General features: G+C 33.0%; 1 pseudogene across 1 annotated transcript; it reads right to left on the bottom strand.

The window, feature by feature from the left end:
- Positions 1-4,472: 4,472 nt before the first annotated feature.
- LOC148278810 (phenoloxidase 2 pseudogene) lies at positions 4,473-6,757 on the bottom strand (annotated as a pseudogene). The gene has a single exon (XR_015823072.1). The product of XR_015823072.1 is annotated as a phenoloxidase 2 pseudogene (transcript).
- Between the last annotated feature and the right edge of the window lie 1,206 nt (positions 6,758-7,963).

Raw genomic sequence — 7,963 nt, 5'->3', positions numbered from 1 at the left:
GTCGATGGGAGGAGTGATCTCCCGAAACTATAGTTGGGTTCTTGTAAAAGAATAAAATTGTGTAACACTGATAACAAAGTTTTATTTTCATAATAATTTATAATGAAGTGTTACGAAGTGAATGCCGATTCAATTAAAAAATCTCGACTTGTCTATTTGTAGCATTCACGGAGGAAAATCCAAATGTGCGTTTTAAGTGCGTTAATCAAAAGTGCTGATTTTGATGTTACCTAGTTGGAGCAATTACCCTACGATATATGCAAACATGATGATGGGTAATTCTAAAAACATTAAATTTTTTGTGTTCTTTCTAATGTTAATTTCATGTTTGACGCATACATAGTGTTTTTATTTACAAATATGTTAATAGTATATTACTCGTATTTGTGATATTTTTTGTATCACCTGTCAATGGGAGGGTTGCTCTTCCGAACTTTTACTTGTATTCTTTTTATAGAATAAACATGCAACACTCAAAGCAAGGTTTTTATTTCAGATGTAATTTTTTTATTTTTTTATTTATCAAAAACATAAAAAAAGTAAAATACAAATTATCAAGTATGTATTATTTCTCCTACATACCAAGCAGCGCATGAAAATGTTTTTAATTTTTATTTTTCCTTGGATGGTTTAATCAATAATATTCAAGTTTGTCATAATGTTTGCATAATGATAAACTAATGTAAATGTATTTTGTTTTTTTTTTGTATTTTTGAAAAAAAAAAGACTGGATTTAACCACCCGGGGAGTAATTAATGACAACTGAGACAAAGGACATTTTAGAGAAGGGAATATGAACGTTTAGGCTTGACCTGGCATTTTATTTATTAATTTAAAGACTTCGTTTACAGTTTTCAGTTCAATTTAGTGCCAAACTGCAGTGTTTATTGGAAAAAAATAAATATATATACATGCAATACAAAATATAACACAATTAGTATTAGATTGAATTGAATTGCAAGGAAATAAAAATAAATAATTAATACTAGTTATTTTTTGTATTTAACTACTTACTGACTTTTTATGTCTACCGGTTTCGAGACGAACCCGTCTCTTCTTCAGGACGCTCACCACAACAACTGCAAAAAATGCAAATACTGAAATACACTTTCACCTTTACCATCACCGTAGTATACAAAGTATTTAGGAAAAAATACATTAATTATATGCAGAGTAAAGGGGGAGGCAAATACCACCATGTGCGAACATGCACTAAAATAAAGTTAATAATATTCAGCGATATGTTTATATGGGTGGGGATTAGAAAGGAGCAGAGCTAAGGGGTCGAACGTTACAAAATTGGTTAATTTTTAAATAAAAATTGGGCTGTATTGAAAAGATATTTGATTATTTGTCTCGAAACCGGTAGACATAATAAGTCAGCAAGTGGTTAAATTCAAATACTTATTAACATAAATAAAAATGTTTGACCACAAAATTAATGCTTTATTCATAAAAAATAATAAATAAGTTTACATACATATGCATAAGGGCGGGCATATTGCCTTAAGGCAATTTCTTCCTACCTACCCAAACTGTTCAGTTTGAGAAAATCAGTGCATATAAACATATTGTTGGTATGTTATAATATTTTAATTATAAAACAAAATATTGATAAACATATTTGTATATTTTATATGAAATAAAAGTTGACTAAATATTTACACTATACTATGAAGATAGGTGGGGGTAAGAGGAAGGAGAAAGAAAAAAACTCATTTGAGTATTTACTCAGAAAATGACATTTCATCCGTGATTTAAATGTAAATATAGAAGGGGCGTCTCTGACATTATAGGGTAGCATTAGCTAATTAAAGAGACTACTTTACACGCTGTGTAATATTTACCATCCAGCCTTTATTTGAATATGTTTTTTTTTTTAATTCTAACCGCTGTTAATTTTTGCCATGCATGATTATGGAATTTATCTGTGGTGAATTACATGACAATAATTATCGAAGCTGATGTAATTAAATTTATAAAATTACCATAGTGATACAAGTAGGGATGAATCAACGTTTCGGCTTCCGTTTCGGTTACGGCCAAAAATTGCCTCAGCCGAAACCTGCGGTCTAGATGTGTCGGATTACGTAAGCTGTATTTGGTTTTAAAATTAACACAGTTAGAGATATTGGATTGTTGTCCATTCGAATATTAGTAATTGTTTTAATGATGTATAAATAAAATTACTTTGTTTTATGAACCACTTTTTATTGACACAATCGAATAGTTTCGCCAACTACAAGTTGCCCTCTTCAGGTTCAAATCTGTTTAATTTACATATTTATGTTAAGTTATTTTATAACCCTGAAGATGGCAACGTGTAGTTTCCGAAACTAGTCGGTTGTGTCAGTAGGAAGTGGTTTATAAAGAAAAGTATTTTTAACAAATTCCAACAGGACTGGAGAATATCTTAAATAAGAGAATATGGAAGTCTAGGCATTTACAGGGCTTGTGATCTGTCATTGGCTAGTTTAAGTGGCCACTTTACACACTGTGTAAAATTCACAATTTTTCCTATGTTTAAAAATCCATGTTTTTTCAATTTTTTAATTTTTTTGATTTTAGGAAAGTCTTTTATCTTTTGTCTACAAACATTTGGACAAACTCAAAAATTGCAAAGAAATTTAATTTTTTATCTCCTAAATATAATAATGATCCGCAAAGTTAGTGCTACAAATATCCAAAATAAATAAGTTAAAGTATTGCAATGAGGAAATTCAGCCCCGTAGGGCTGTAGTAACCTGGATACAGAAAACGTTTTCTTGCGCGTGCTAAAAATAATAAAGAGCATTGAATTGTCCCGAAAAGTTTCTTGAAAATGTACGAAAAAAATTTTTAAAAATATTTTAATAATAACGAACTATTTTGAAGAACGTCACTGTTTCATATAAATCATAATCATATGTTTCATATGAACCAATGCTAAGAAAGCTGTGAAAGATATCCGCTTAGCTAACCGTAAACGGAACAATCATCAGAACTGGCAGAATAAGCGGAAGAAAACCTCTGACGTCATACATAATGTATTCCTAAACTTACCAACAAGCTACAGAAAGTGGCTTGGTGGTATTTTCGTTTTGGTAAAAATATAATAATAAAAATTTTGAAAACTGTAAAAATGTATAATTATTTCATTTAAATAAAAATTTCAAAATTTCAAAATTTATATTTAAAATTTGGGTCAGTTTTGACGATTATTGATTCCTTTCGGGAAGCAAGTTACTTAAAGAAATAATGTGTTTTGGTCAAACAAAATCAATAAATAATTCCAATAAATGTTTTTAATAAGGTGAACCAAATATGATAAGCCAATTTATAAAACCACCATCGTAATTTCTTTATCCGCACCGTGTGATGCGTGGGGCAACGTATCTCAATCACTCGTTACATCATGAAGGAAAGGTTTTTCGTCTTTGCTTCAGGTCCAGTTATAAATGTATTGACTCAACTCACACTAACATGCAGCCCGTTTTCAATAAAGGCATCCACCAGTCCAGTACTTGGTCAAAAAATAACATTTACATTGGACATGTGAAGTCCACAAAGTGAGGTAAAAGATCTTTGCAGTTCATAGGTTTCAAGGAATATAATAAATTGACACACAGATTTAAAGTGCCAATTTCAAAATACAGAAACAGCTCGTGCAAATTGAAGAATTATTTTTTTGCAGAAGGATTTCGAATAAATAATATGAAATAATCCAGAGAAAGCGCATCTTGAACATATGATCAAATATTTCACCGTTTTAGCTTGCATATGTAATATTTAATACTTTTAAAATGATTTTAATGCTTTTTCATACTTTTTTGGTTTGTATTATGTTTTTTTGGAAGTTTAATACGCTTATCATCCTCTATTAGCTTGTATTGGGTACATATATTTTGTAAGTTTTAAAAACTTTTTAATAAGGGTAATTTTGTTATTTTTTAACATTTTATCTTATACTCATTCAGCTTGAATTATGTATTTTTATTTTATTTTACAGATTGTATTAAGAACAGATCACTTTAAATTCACTTCCTTACCTTATAAGCATGTTTTATATTTTTATTTTTTGAAACTATATCATTCTCGCATCTAATATAAATTTATTGGGTCCACGTGTAGTATTTAAAGAACATGATTGAAATAAAATAAAAAAGGAATTAATTCATTAGTTACGTAAACCTTGACAAAGAAGCTTCTTTGCTTTGAAACCGGTCGGTGAAAAATAAAAATTAGTGGTTAAAAACAAAGTTGTTTTATTTATCGTTCTCTTTTAATTTATAGTAAATCGAAATTCTATTCTGCTCTTGCAAATAATGTTATCGTTTAAAATGTAAATACGTCTGAAAATTAACATTGTAATCTGCATGTCCTTAATGATTTTCTTACAAAAACTCCTCGGAAATATTATATAAAAAGCATTTAAAAATGTTTTTCTATTTAAATAAATAAATATTATTATTTGTAAAATTAAAACGAACTAATTTATTAAAAAGCAGTAGTTGTTTATTAAGAATTATAATTAGTACATTATTTCAAATCCAATCATGTATATAAAACGAAAAAAACATCAATATTCATATTAAGCATAACTATGGCGTAGTTGTAGAAGGTGCGGCGGGAACAACAGTTGGAACAGGATCAGCAGCCCTAATAACCACGCGATCCTCGAACTTGATGGTGATCTCTTGAGTCTTCATGTTCGGAGTAAGGAATTTCGCGAGAGTATCAACTCCATCCCTTCCCACGCGGTCGAATGGATAGCCCATAGATTTCTTATCGGGGTACTTCTTATCCTGAACACCGCAGTAACTGTCAGCGTCATTACATATTCCAGTAACGTCCTGCACAATTTTGTCATTTTCGTAGTTTGAAACCATAAAGAACAGGTCGAACTTCATTCCAGCAGCGGTTCCCTTAGGTATCAACATGTGTTGAGGCCAACCGCAGCCGCAGAAGTTAAATCCGTAAATTGCCGGGTCAGTTTCAGCTGGACGGTTTGCATCCACACTGCGGAAAGTCCTCTCGAATGGAATTGTTACAGAAGAATCATTTGAACTTTTTCTAATGGTATTGTTTCCTGGTACAAGTGTCACTCTAAACTTGTCGATTTCGATCATAAATTTTCTTTGTTCCTCAAAAAGCATAGTAGCTCCACCCTCCTTAAATTTAGGTGCAATAAAAACTCTCGCGTATCCAACCAGTTGGGTTAACGAAGCATTTCTAACCACGGCGACTATATTAAATGCCTCTTGTTGCAGGTGAGTAAATCGAACTAACACTGAACTTCGAGGAGTAAAGTCCAATCCACGAGAAAGATCAACATCACTCTGTTGCCAGTAAGTAGTAAGAGTATTAGCAGCTTTATTTGGTATGGTGACTTGTACACTTGTTACACTGATATTCGTAAACTCTAATTGGGGCACAGTATATTTCGGCTGTTTGTCTTTGTGAGACACAAACACGTCATTTACGAAATTATGCCAACGATAGAAAATTGGATCTCGCATAGCAGTTGCAGTATCTGACATCACTCCATACGGTTCCAAGTATCTTCCATCAGGGTCATGACAACCGGCAATAACCAGGTGTCCTAGATTATGAACCGATCCGTAAAGAGTTTGGTTTGGTGATAACATTGATGATTCTACGATGTCACCAAGAATATCAATACCAGTTGTTTCTGTCAACGGTACTGTAGCTCCAGCTGCATTGACAATTGAGCCCTTTGCAATAGCATCCTTAATATTTTTTATTGCTGTTTCTAGAGCGGCAAGTTTAACAATAGGATCACGATCTAAATCACTAGGCATAGTGTTAGCTTGTCTACCTGGCCAATTTTGACTGGCTACCAAAACGGTTAGTTTTGGAAAGTAACCTTCTTTAATGGCAACTCTTAAATTATCAAAACTGATAACACGAGGAAGATCATTGGCAAAACGTTCGGCATTGTATCTTGCAATGACTTGTTGGTGCATGTAATAGAACAGCTCTCCTCGTCTATCTTTGGCAACAATAGTACGATTAGCCGCACCTCCCGGATACACCAAATGCCAATGCCAATGATGAAGATTGATACCAATGTCTTCACGGAAGTAAGCGACTTTCTGTTCAGGTTCTTTGGCGTTAGCAGTAAATTCTCTAGGAAGAACAATTGGTTCACGAACAGGAACAGGAATAACTGCTGCCTCTGCACGAGCAGCGCCAAAGATTGAATTATCAACGAATTTTCCAGGAAACGCTTGAAGAAAATTAGGAATAGTCACATTTCGGGTATCTTTTCTATGGAGAATGGCAACAGATAGCGCATAGTTGAACAGGTAAGGATTGATTCTGTCGTGGCAGTAGGCTGCCACACATATCAAATCAGAAACATCTTTTTGGTCCATAAATATTTGTATTAGTTTTTCGGCCATCTCAATATGATTTTTATGAAACAAACTGAACGGAGCCTTCAAACCCAACTTTAGCGGAACCGAAATATCAGGAAGACTGATGTTCTTAATTGGAATTTTTTCTCTGTTATTATTGTCGAATCTCTTCATAATATCTTGGCGAATCCCTCGGATCCGATCCTGCAAGTACGAATCAGGAACGTCGAATATCGCCCTTGCATCATCACCTCTCGGTGTGATCATTGGCTCTGTTGGCCGTTCAAACATTAGTTGTAATATTGCCATGCGAGAGTAAGAGCATCCCGTGTCGGAATTAATTTCCGCCATTTTTTTTAGATTCACTATTCAAGATTACTACAAGAACAACTGAATTTAGTGCAATAAAACGCATGCGATGCTTATATACTTAATTAGAAAAAATAATCAAACGTAGTGCTTTGTGCAAATTCTCACTTTCTTTTACGTTTTAAATTTATGAATGTTTCTGTGGTTTAAGTTTGGCAACCGCAATAGATTTGTGATTTATTTACTTGGAAGATTTCTATGCAAATAAAAAAAGATAATATACGTTTGTGTGTGGCTGCGTCTATTATAATTATTAAATTTAATATTTATCAATAAATAAACATGAAATTCCAAAAATAGACTTTGAAAATACAAAATGGACTTTGAAATACAAACTCTGTTGACTTATGTATAAGTCACTGCACCACTTTGCTCCGGAATATCTAAGAGAACTTTCCTGACACAAGTCTTACGCTTAGATTTGCTACATCTATATTATCGAAGGTATTATCCTTGGCTTTATCCGACCGAGTTCCTCCAGGGTATGCTTGGCTACAACAGTTTAGAGACTAGAAGGAATGTGTATTTGACTACACATTTTTATCTATTGTTGCGCGGTATGATCGATAATTCTAAGATTATGATGAGCATTAGTTTGTATGTACCTGATAAATACCTAAGACAGCGTCAGCATAGATTGTTTCATATTCCAATATACAGGACCAACCTGCCTATGGTTATGCCTGTTGGAAGGGCTACCGCGTTGCTAAACAACATCGCTTTGGATGTTGATCTGTTCTATGTATCCGAAGGGGTTTTCCGGAGCAGGATTCTCCTACTACTTTGACATGAGCCACTTTCATGTATTTTTTCTTTTTTATTATATGTACGTTTTAAATATATTTTTGTTATTTATATGTTATATTTAAAATAAATAAATTGAATTGAAATTGAATAAAATTGAAATTCAATTGAATCTTCGTCAAAAGAAAAATTAATTATACCTCTACGCAAACAGCACACTAAATTCGGTAAACACGCATTTGCAGTCGCGGGTCATATCGTCTGACTAATTTTCAAAACTCCAATCTCCAAAAGATTTAAAAAAATTGTACGGTTTTTTCACCCTCCTGTAAATTTTTTATTTTTGGTGATTGGGGTTTTGCAAGTAAGTCAGACGATAATGGCATGAAATGCTCTCCCAGCAGAAGTAATAATCGAATTGTGGTCCCGTGGCCAGTGTCCTGGACCCACAGATCATTGGTTCTTGGTTCGAATCCCATCCTACCAAAACT

Source organism: Micrasema longulum, unplaced genomic scaffold (assembly GCF_059751315.1).
Source record: "Micrasema longulum isolate JH-2025_06_02 unplaced genomic scaffold, ASM5975131v1 h1tg000824l, whole genome shotgun sequence".
Lineage (NCBI taxonomy): Eukaryota > Metazoa > Arthropoda > Insecta > Trichoptera > Brachycentridae > Micrasema > Micrasema longulum.
This window is presented reverse-complemented; position numbering and strand designations above follow the sequence as displayed.